This window comes from Embiotoca jacksoni, unplaced genomic scaffold (assembly GCF_022577435.1).
Source record: "Embiotoca jacksoni isolate LCO1_2020_lvr unplaced genomic scaffold, fEmbJac1.0.p SCAF_30, whole genome shotgun sequence".
NCBI lineage: Eukaryota > Metazoa > Chordata > Actinopteri > Embiotocidae > Embiotoca > Embiotoca jacksoni.
The window spans coordinates 366,405-378,521 of NW_027185382.1; positions in this window are offsets into that span (position 1 = coordinate 366,405).

Consider the following 12,117-nt stretch of genomic DNA (forward strand, 5'->3'; position numbering starts at 1 on the left):
GGGGGATAGAGGAGGTCTGGTTAGTGTTGAGGTGTATATCATGGATCCAGACTTAAACAACCCTCATCACCCTGTATGTCAGCCCAATATTTGAATCCGGAATGAAGTCTTGTCGTGCAGAGCCACAGAGTGATGAAGGTAGGGCTCAAACCACAGTTGGTACACTGCAACAGCACCTGATTTATTGTCTGCGTGTCTGCTGGAAGTGAAACGATGGTGTTTTTAATGGCCGCCAACCATTGGACTAGTCTAATCACAGCACTGACAGTCAGTTGGAACAAAGAATCCTCGTCTCGTTCAGAACACTACGATACGGGACACTGTCAGAACAACAACAAACTTGGTTAATACAGTTTGGACCAAAATAAGCAGTTGTCACATTACATTTAGCTGACGCTTTTATCCAAAGCGACTTACAACACACCGACGGTACACCATTGGGAGCAATTTTAGGGTTCAGTGTCTTGCTCAAGGACACTTAGGCATGTGGACAGGAGGAGCTGGGATTGAAACACCAACCTTCTGATTAGTGTGAAACCCACTCTACCAACTGAGCTACAGCCTCTAGTTGTGGAGGAAGAACTCAGATTGTTTACTTCGACAATAGTATAAACACCAAAGTGCAGAAATACTGATGCATTAATGTGTTCACGACTGCTGTTGTAGCTATTAAAAGGTGGGAATTATTATAATAACTATATAAAGTGCTGTTAGTTGAATTTATATTATATCATTCAACACAAAAAAAGACAAATTCATCCTACTCTTCACATATTTTATCCTTAAAACTCCCAATATTAGGATACTTCAACAAGAGGCTTTAATATGATTTCACTTTCATGCCAGTCATCACTTTCGGAGAAGAGGTGTTAATTTTGTTAAATAGTGGATGTCTCATTTTGGAACCAAACTCTTCATTTATCTCCAAATGTCAATTAAATTCAAATATAATCAAATATATCTCAATGAATAAAACATTGTGGGTAACACGTTGGATGAGCTTTCACTGCTCAGTGTTTTGGGTCTCTCTCTTTCTCTCATTATAAGCAGCCTTGAGCATTATAGCCTCTCTCTTTCTCCCTCTCCTTCCCGGCACATACACAAATTTTTGCCAGCCTCCGTGGTAGTTGTCAGTGGCCCCAAACACTTTCACAGTACATTTAGGGTTTGATCTTGTGCTAGTGATACGATGGTGCAGCACAGCCGCGCTGCCTGCTCGCACACTGTATATACTTTAACCTGTCTCACCTCTGTGCCGGCTGCAGAGAAGAATAAATAAACTGCTGTGTGAAACTAGCTTTGAGTCAAGTGAAGACTTTATTTCCCCCAAGAGGGAGGCTCAGGTGAGAGCAGCACCTGTGTTATAAACACTTCTTTTAAAGGGAGTCTGACTGCAGTAAGGTATAAATAATGGACTGTTCTTTGATTGTTGCGTCTTTGTGATTCATTTGCACATAAATGAGACATTGTACATCTGCCACACTTTGGAAACACCCTATTTTTTTTTAAAACTTTTCCTTGATATGTTCTGCTTTCCATTACATTTGAACAGTTTTTGAGCAATAACTAATAATAAAAGAAAAAGAATAAATAAAAAGTCAGCTGTATTGCCAACAATTAACTAACAGAAAAAAAAACTGCAGTAGTTTTAGTTTTAAAAATAAAACACATCGATTGTATTTATATCTTAACTTTTGATAAAACATTTTGAACCTTTGACCTTATTCTTTAATGGAGAGATATTTTATTGTGTTGTTGACTTTGGTTGACTTTTTGAGTACAAAAACTTCAATTAAGATCACGGTTTCGACTTTAGTTAGAAAATAAAAAAAACTTGGTTGAGCTCATGGCTAAATCATAAAACCTGTTATCTAGAATGCAAACTTTGGCCCAGTACAAATGAGTTCAGAAGCAAAACTGTAAACCTGAGCTCTTGACTGAAAAACATGTCTGCTGTCTAATGAGGACATATGTGATTATATTTACGACATCATGTACATGTAGAGATTTCATGAGACCTGGTCTGGATGTGTTTAATCTCTCAAAGCCTGTGTGTGGTGAGAGGCTACTTCATAAAAGTACAGTCTCTTTGGAAAATATCGAAATACTGCAATAAAGCACCCCTAAAGCCAAAAACTAAACACAAAGCCTCCTGCAAACCAGACAGCAGGGGTTTGGGTGCAGTGCTCCAATCAAGTTTTGTCGCCTATTTTTGGGGGCATATGAGGGGGGAAGAAGAGGGAGGAGCGTTTGCGGATTGGTAGGGTTGTTGGGATCCGTCTTTACAGAATTGTCTATCAATAGGTGCAGCCAGTGTCAGTAGTCCTTCTCATCAAACCCGGGCCTGACAAAGAGGCGGCGGCGCATGGGAAAGGGGCAGCAAGGTGAAACTAATGCCATGGATGTTTGATTCATCAGGGCCTCATTGTTGGCGGCCACGGCTGATTGTGAAGGTGCAGTCAAGCAAAAGGGGTGCGGAGTAATCAGTCGGATTTATGGTGCCGAGGGCCTCGGAGAGAGGCAAAAAAAAGAAAAAAAAAAAGAAAAAAAAAGCCAGATAGAAGCTGTTTGCAGTGCAGCCGGAACAGGTCTGAAATACACACACCTCATATATAAAAACTTTTTAATACTTTAATAAATGTATAACACCTGGAAACCACTTCATGTCCAAATTTCTTATTATATACAGTTTAAACTGTATCAACAGTTGCAAGTTAAGTGCCAAAGGTTTATGTTTATATACTGTAATAATGGCTTTAACTATAAACACAAGTTTCCATTCAAATAAAGGGAAAACTTGAACAGATTCTTTTATAAACTCTGCTTTTCCGTCCACTACCACCACATGGATACTATAGGACAGCTGGTTGTGCTAATGCTCAAGTCATGTGCCATAAAACCGTTGCAGAAGAAGAGATTACATAATTGTCAGAGTGCCAGACCAACTGTGGAAAGCAATGTACAAAACATGACAGTAATATGGAGCTGATACCGGTTTTATGTGTTAGTGTGAAGAAGGTCACAGCCTTCTCATCGCTCAATGCTTTTGTCTCTTCAGTTTCATGCACGTCCTGATTTTTTTGCAGTCTGTTTCCACTGCACTTTGTTGAATTTTCTTTTGTTGATATGCAACCTCTCCGAGTCTAAAAAGTTTTTTCAGAATTTCTTTGCACAGACTGAAACTGCTGATGCATTCATAAGTTACACACATATTGATTGGCTTTATCTGCAACAAGGCATCAAATAAACTAAGATTTGTTTTGTATGTAAAGTCTGGATCACTGGTATCAGAACTACAGCTGTCAGATAACTGTACTGTACTGAGTTCCTCTCCATAACTTGCCTCCATTACTCTTACTGTTTACTCTCTTTCCTCCTCTTCTCTCAGCCCATCCAACTCACTCCCCACTTTTATTTCTTCTCAACTCTCCACTCTTTCTCTTTATTCTCTCTTTTTCTTCCCTTCAGTTTTCATCCTCCCTTTTGTTTACCGTCTTTATCTCCTCCTTCCTTTCTGCCTCCTTCCCTCCACCCACTCTCCACTCTCCATCCTCATACTCTGTCTTCTTCACCATCTTTCTCTCTTGATCCACCTTCCTCTTTTTCCCTGTCTATCCTCCATCCACCTTTCTGATTGGTCGTCACAGAGGGAAGACAGATGTAGGGCGAACAGCAGCTAAGCCGTTGTACTCGTAAGCCTAATGTGGAAGTTTTATATGCAAAGAGGTGAAGCAGGGAGGAGGGGAGGGAGGAGGATGGAGTTTGAACTGATTAGGATAATTCCTGCTTTTAATACAGCTGTCCCTCCAGCTTAAGGTAAACCAAATGTTGCCATCGGAGATTAGTGTACCTTGCCTGGTTATTAGCGACCCCCCTCCTTCCTCCTCACCCCCTCACACACATACACATGCACAGAAATGTCTCTAAAGCCGCTGGCATTAATTTGAGAGAGAGAGAAGTGGGAAGGACAAGAGGAGGAGGGAGGAAGAAAAGTGTTGCAACTTGATCTTCTTCTGCACCTGTTGGGAAATATAGTGTGTGTGTTGGAGGATGATTGTGTGTGTTCTGGGGTTTTGTGCCCTCAGAATATCCTCACAGGAATTTTAAGGACAATCATGGTAAGTGATGACAAGCTGGCTCATTCTCACTTCAGGATACGACTTAAAGAGTGAGTGTAGTCAATTACAGTCTTTACAAATATATAATTTTAAATGCATTGATATATATTTCAATACGAAATAAATAGCTTCAGCTTTTCACACTCCTAAAATCATTTTTTTTAATAACTGTAAGAAGGATATTTTTTATTCTTGTGATCTGTTTCTGTTTTCTGTTATTCTGATGACACAAGGTGGAAAAGAAAATGCAAAAGACAGAAGAGTAAATCAAATATTTTTTTGTAGTAGAGAAAATGAAAAGAAATATATTGTTAAAGGGAAAATCCAAAATCTAAGTTGAGGCACCAAAAGCAAACAAAATACAACATTACGTGCATTGCCCTGTTAGTGTGTGTGTTTTTGTGTGTGTCTCTGTGTGTGTACCTGTGCATCTGTTCTAACCGATCAGTCGACAGGCTCTTAACCAATCCCGCCAGTTGGTTTAATACCTCCACACCCTGAGGAGAACAAAACACACACACACACACACACATACACACACTTTCTCACACTTGGTATCTCATGTCAAATATTATGTCACCCACTCGGAGCCACCGCCGTTAACGCAAACATTAGTGAGTGAATACAGCAGACTTGGCTCAAGGAGTTCTGTTTGAAATCCCTTTCAGTGCTTAAGCTACTCGGCAGAGTTCAGCTGTGGAGAATTAAACAGTTTCAGTCCACAACTACAGCAGAGCAGGAACACCACTGATGCCTGAACTCAGGAGTCTTGGACGGTGGAATTTCCCACAGTAATGCAAAGTGTCAAATATTTTAACAAAACTCATCTGCAAGTTGAAAGTCTTTCCTGACAATTAGATATAAAACACAGCTCTTTTAAAACAAGGTGTGCACTTTGAAAATATGGCAGAATTATTTATTTTATTTAAAAACTGGACACTAGTAAATACTTTTTTTTTTAAAACAGAATTACAGAAAGAGATAAATTATTCACATTGACTAAATTTAGAAAAGTCACTAATATCGCTGATAATACCAGCAGGACATGTTAGTTATTGGCACAAATATTAAGGTTAGCGGGTGGACGACCAAAGAAATCAGATGGACATTTGTTTTCCGATGTGGTTGAAAAAAAAAAAAAGAGGACTTAAAGGTCTGCAGCTTTATTATTACTGCAGGTTATTATTCCTCTTCATCTTAAATGTCAAGCTAGACTCAAACACACAATGCAGCAATGCTTATTTATCAAATGAAATACATTCATTTAGAAATTAGAAAGAATCAATGACTTGTTTTTAGCTAAGTGGGACTGGATTTCTACATTTTATACTGTATTTGTAAGAAAATAGCATCACCGTCACCCACAAGATGACAAAGACCTCTAACACAAACCCCAAATATATTTTACTTTCCCTTCTTTCACCATCTTTTTCTGTTAGCTGGTCAAAATGATTTTTCTGTCCTCATTTATAATAAACCCTTCATTTACAGGAGCTGATGGAGAAACTCAAATGCTATTAAAACACTCTCCCAACACACTAGGTGGGCATGAGTAACCTCTCTAAGCACTGATAAGTAAGTATTCTAAATACTGTGTGACCTAGTTCTCACACGTGTACTGTAGCTGTCACAGAATCAACCCTAATTTCTGAAGCAAGCTACTTTTGACAAAAAGGGAGGAGAAATCCTTTGCCTGAAGCGTTTGAAGTGAACATGTGAAGATTTCCTCCCAAATGAGATATCCACTGACAACTGAAGCGACATCAAAAAGCACTAAATTAAAACAAATGATGGCAATTTTCCACGGACAGTAGGTGTGTCTTAAGTCTCTGGCTGACAAAATGTTTTATTGGCTTTGAGTTCAGAGATATTACCTGATGTCTTTAACTACCGCTGGAGTGGAAACAGAGCAGCCTGAAACTGAAACTAGTATCATTTAGTTGATTAAAACTCCCAGTTTGGATACTGGAATGGAGATTACGGTATATTTATATAGATATAAACTTTCATGAACATGACGTGTGGTTAACAGGACTTCAACCTCTGCAGTTATACACAATAGGAGACAAGAATTATGAAGCATTTCTGCTCTTTAAATGGGTTATGTAAGAAGATTAATGCAACAAAATGTGCAACACCTGAAAGACCTAGGTGTTGTGTATTTGGATAGCTGCGTGGCACAACAGCATTGTGGCAGCTACCTGCTACAAGTCACTGCGTACCTCTGATCCTACTACCACACAGGCTGCTGCTCCCCAGCCATAGTACAATCTCAATACACAGGTATAAAGAGCAGGTTTTAGTTTAAAATAGTAATATGATGCTATTAACGCAACAACTTCTGCCAATTTATTGGCCCCGAATGCAAAATCAGATTTTAAAGCTGATGCTGTTTCAAGATCGTTTCAGTGAACTGCTGTGCACGTTCATGAGAGCAACAGCCGCCATCTTCTGCTTAGCTGAGACAGACTTTAGTCACTGGCTTGTACTTGCCCATAGTCGGGTGTCAAATCTTGCAATGCCGAATGAGTTCAGTTCGGATGTATCCTAAAGATGTGAGCATATTATTCGCTTAACAATACAGCAATGCACTAACAACATGCCTGACCACACCTCATTTTAAGACCAACATAGTCAATTTTTTATTGGATCAACATGGAAGATGGCCAGGAAAAGTAGAACTGTGTCTGTCTGAAACTTGCAAAGACTTGCCTTGAGCTCGCTGCTGCTTAACGCCTGTCACATGACTAATATCAGCGGCTTCTCTTAGTAGAGAACAGAGAGTAGAACTGTCACATTTAATAAGTCGTCACTCGATAAATAAAAGGTAAAACAACGTCTGCTCACATGTGCAGAAGCAGCGACGCTTCATTGACTCACCGAAGTGAACACTCGTTCAGAGGTGATAACGCTGCTCATTTCTGCCTCCCTGACATGAAAAGAGATGGTTCATTGGCCAATGCTCAACAATAATACACCACACACACAAAGATTTATATACAACATGAAGGTCAGAGGGCAGAAGAGGAGAGAAATCATTACAGACACTGACCCACACAAACGGATGATTACCACCATGACGGCGTTGCGTGGATCGATGTGGAACAATTTGCTCCATTATCAGGGTTGGCTAGTTCGACAACATACGACGAGTTAAGTAACAACACTGGAGATGTTGATACTATTGCTGCCATGTTATGAAATTTCCCAAATAAGGAGATAAGAAATAAATAGAAAAAAGTGAAATGTTAAAAGAGTCAGAAATGTGTGACGGTTGCACGTTGGGGTTTTTGCCTGAAGGGATGCTGGCTCGATTTCACAGCTTGTCTGGGAAAAACAAAGTGAATGAGAAATGCTCTCAGATTTCCTTTGAGAGCAGCATTCAAATGATAATTGGAGTTTATGACAACTCGGGGGTTGTTTTCGTTGGTTCTGGCCATCATGTCAATATAACAGTGCAGTGACCAAAGGAATAGCTGAGATCTGGGAACATGGCTTTATTGCTACAATAAAGTCTGACGGTTCAAGGAACACAAGCATTCAGATGATTAGACAGGCTGTAAACAAGCCAAAAGTTCATCAGATAAGCTGAACCACTTTATTTGGGTGAAAAAAACACTAAATAAGTGCACCTGATGTTGTTATATTCCTGTGTGTAGGTATATTTAGATTTGAGTAATATGTAAGTAATATTTGTATAGAAAAGTTTCTTTACAAAGGATCTGATTATCCGTATGCTGCTGTTTCTTGCCCTTCTGACTTGTTTTTAGCGATGCTGCCTTTTTCCAGTTATCGTGAGTTCACTTGGTGAGTGTGATGCTGTTATTATTGATACGAGTGAAGTTTACACCTCAGGAGTGCTGCAGATGGACTGCAGCTGCACGATGAAGCTCCAGGTTTCAATGCCTGGACTGAAAGTGTGAGATGAAGATGAGTACAACTATTTCCACACACATACTCCTGCACACAAGCTGTGGCCCTGTTGCCTGAAATCTGGGATGAACTTTCCTTATCTGCTGCTGTCAATACTCTTTGTTTCACAATGTCCTTGTTTACATCCTAATAACTAAATGTGACTTGACTTGAACACAGTTCCAGTTGAGCTGAGAGGGAGCAGAGGCGCGATGGCTACAGGCGGGTCAGCGGGTTAATCACACTTGACTCAGAGCTCATTGCGATTGTCTGGACCACTTTAGACGTCGAGCACAGACCTTTCAACGGAAATCCCATTAACCTGGCAAAAAGACCATTTAAACACGGTGACTGGAGAACCGATTAGGTTCAATTTGAGATTCCCGCTAAGCAGCGCATGGCGCGCTGCCAGAGTGAGCGCTCGGATCCAGTGAAATTCAGTTTGTGAACTTCACCAAGGCCTGTAAGGTAACTCATCAGGAAGTCTACGAACACACTGAGCAGAACATCACAGTGCACAGGGATGCTTCTGTCTCCAACTGTATAAAAATGATTCCTTGAAGTTATTATCTGCAGGATTTTACAATATGAAACTTTTCTGATGCAGCGTAAAAGCAGCATTTGTTTGAAAATAAGCTGAACATCATTTTATGCCCGTTTTAATAATATTTAAAAGTTAATATTGTGGCCTGACACCCAACTTTATGACATAAATACGATTTTATCGTGAGGAGAATCAACCATTTGTAAATTAAACTGTTGGTAAAAACTGTTTTTACAGTAGACCCGTGATAAAATAATGTATTCTATCCTAAAACTTCAAATGGAGAGAAGACGATGAGAACAGAGAAGGAAAAAAAGAGCACGAGGAAAAAGAGGAAGAAAGTAAAATAGGTGAAAGAAAGAGGAGTACATGGCAGTGTGGAAGAGGGAGACGACATCTTGTGCTGCTTAATAATTCACACCATCCCTCTTGCTGAAGGATGTGTGCCTACGAGCTCGAACATCATCTGAAGCTCAAAGTTTGCACCACTGCACTGCTGCTCATTGTATTAAGGTTGCAGAGATGAAGGTAAACAGGGGAGACCTCATGCGTTTTCTTACACTACAGTAGTCGCACGTCACATAGCATCCATTTGACATGGACAAATGCACGCACGCAAACAAAGGTAGGCTTGTATGCTAACACGCCGGAACCTTTTCACCCCTACTGTACAAAACACGCTGCACTCTGACTCAGCCGCTTGGTGGATGACACACACTCATGAATCACTCGCATGGCTGCAGGATACATGCTGAATTTGAGTGATAATTGTGCTGATTGGGATTTAAAGAGCGCAAACTAGAAATAATCTCATTGTTAGCAGGTAATTAAAGGTACAGAGAGGGAGAACAAGGGATACCACTATAAAGCATCAAAAACACCACATTAACATATGCTTCTGTGTTCGGCTCCAGACAGAAGTGCAAGTGCAGGAAAACTTTTTGATATCACATCTTTGCAAGTCAGTCGACACTCCAGTGTGTGCATGGTCCCTCGTTCATTTTGCATCGATGCTGAATATCTAATTTAGATACTTGCTCTGGCCTACTTCATCAAAAGACTGCAGGATTATGGGGGTTGGAGGGTTATAAAAGATGAAATGGTCAGATATTCACAGTGTGAGAAGAAGTGACATGTGCAGTGCTCTGATAAAATCCTCCCTAATATAGAAGTTGTGCTTTCGACACAGAAATTCTTCATTTCAAATGTTGGTTTTCATTGGGGCCCGGAAATTAAAGTTTCAGGAGATGCAGAAAATGTAGAGTCTTACAGAATGAATAACTACTAAGTGCCATCCTCCAAACTGTGTCACTATCAGCCTGTGAAACAACGTTACCGTTAGTTAGTGAAAACCTGCAGGTGTATGCATGTGTGCACAAGAAACATTTTGACTGATCTCGGTCTAATTTGCAGTTTTACAGCAGATAATCTTGAAATGTTTGATGCAACATGATTTCAAAATCCTGCTCTGATTGTAAAACTGAGCTGAACCTTTCAAACTTTGTCACATCAGGTAGACACACATTGGTTTTTACATTGTAACACCTAATATTTAAATAACCAAATCATTGCAAGGATGTAAACCTGATATGATATCTCTAAGACACCAGTGTTGTACTTCCATGTATTTCCGCTGCAAAGAGACAAAACTCAAATGTAAACAAAGCTGAAGGGTTAATTTGTTTCTAATGTGACTTCACCTGAATGTGTGCTCATAAACGAACAATGAACACCATCGATGTGACTCCCTCTCTACATAACCAAACAGAGGAGGTGTGTGTGTGTGTGTGTGTGTGTGTGTGGGGGGGGGGGGGGGTGCATGAGAGGCTCTGACAGCCTCGACAGTTGGGATGGGCGACTGCCAAGCTGCTGCTAAATATACACTGGGGTCAGTCCCTGGCAGTTCCTCGGCTTTGTCGGAGCCGTAGTTCAGGTTCTCTGATAAAAGGGGTTTCTGCTCGCTGAAGTCAAGTGACAGTTGTGACAGGGGAGAGGTCGTGGGCTGGGGACCTCTGTGTGTGTGAGAGAGGACCTGACCTGTCGGAGGTTGATAGGCACTAGGCGATGGAGGGGGTGGGAGTTGTCACAGAGGCCCCGCGATATTCAGCCAAAAGGACTGAGGTTGTCCGGTTCTTTCCTGCCTGGGATTTGTGCTGGTTTTGTGTTATGAGTACACTATAAAAAAATACCAGCTTCACGTAGTCATTTCATTTATTACTCAACCTTAACATCTTTTTCTTTACTGTAAAATGTGAGACAAATCTTGTCTAAACTTGTCGATTGGACTGATTAGATTGGAATAAAACTGATCTTAATCTGTTTTGATAACTGATTGAACATGTAGCCTCTCAAATGTGAGGTATTTTTCTCTTTTTATATCGCCAACTATATATATTGAAATCATTAAAAAAAACTTAGTTGGAGCTATATTTCCACAGGTAAATGAAAGGTAATGTAATGTAATGCAAAATAAGCAGTGATAGGTATTTTTAACGAAGAGTAAGTGATGTCAGTTTAAATAATGGCTATAGTTTAAATAATAAGGAAACTTTTTTAAAGAAGATTTCCTGAAACGAGGAAACCTACATTGGAAGCAGCCAGAAAATTCTCTACTGCAGAACAGAGCGCCACCTACAGAGGCTAAACCTAGACTAGCAGACTAAAAGAAAATGTCATAATCCAGCTCAGTTTGTTGGATGGACATAGAACACAGACATGCTAAAAAAAAGTATTTAAAAAAACCCAAGAGTTTGATAGATTTGATAAGACATTTTTTGCAGTGTGCCTCTGTGTGTATGCACTTCCCTGTGTGTGTGTGTCAGTGGAGCATTGATGAACTCAGCACAATGTTGAATGGGACTGTTTTGGCAGCTGAGACAGCGAGGCCGAACCTGCGGGTCAGAGATAAACGCCCCTCGTAGCTCTGAGCCGGCGAGAGGACGTCCCATCAGAGACAGACAGGGAGCAGAGGAAAAGTGCTCACTGAGGGCAAAGCAGTGCACATATGGGCCTTTAGATGGAAGGTTGCTGGTTGAAATCCCAGAGCTGGATGGGTCTCTCTCCTCTCTCCTTTTAACGACCACAATGAAAGGGAACTGAATATATTGTATCTTTCAATTTGTCTCAAGTGCAAGAAAATGTCATGTCAGATTTTTCCATGTTTGGTTTGAAATGATTAAACAGTCAAATTACAATATTTCATTTCTAGTCTGGCAAACTTGTTCAAAAGAAGCAACTTTCATCACAGCTGGCAAATATCTTCGTACTGTGTAAAAAAAATTGAATTAAGCCTAACTGCATGCACATAATGTACCATAAGGACATCTAAAACAAATGCATCTGAAAAAGTCCAAACTACAGGTTCGTATATTCATGTTTCACAGACTGATGCAACAGATTACAATCAGAGGGAACAAGCAATTAAAGTCATGTTTACTTTTAATGGTCATCGTTTTGATCTTTTCCTTTTAAGTAGTATCACTTTATGACTCATCAAAAGGTTGAGGAACGCTGCCCGACAGCATAAATGAACTTGAACCTGTG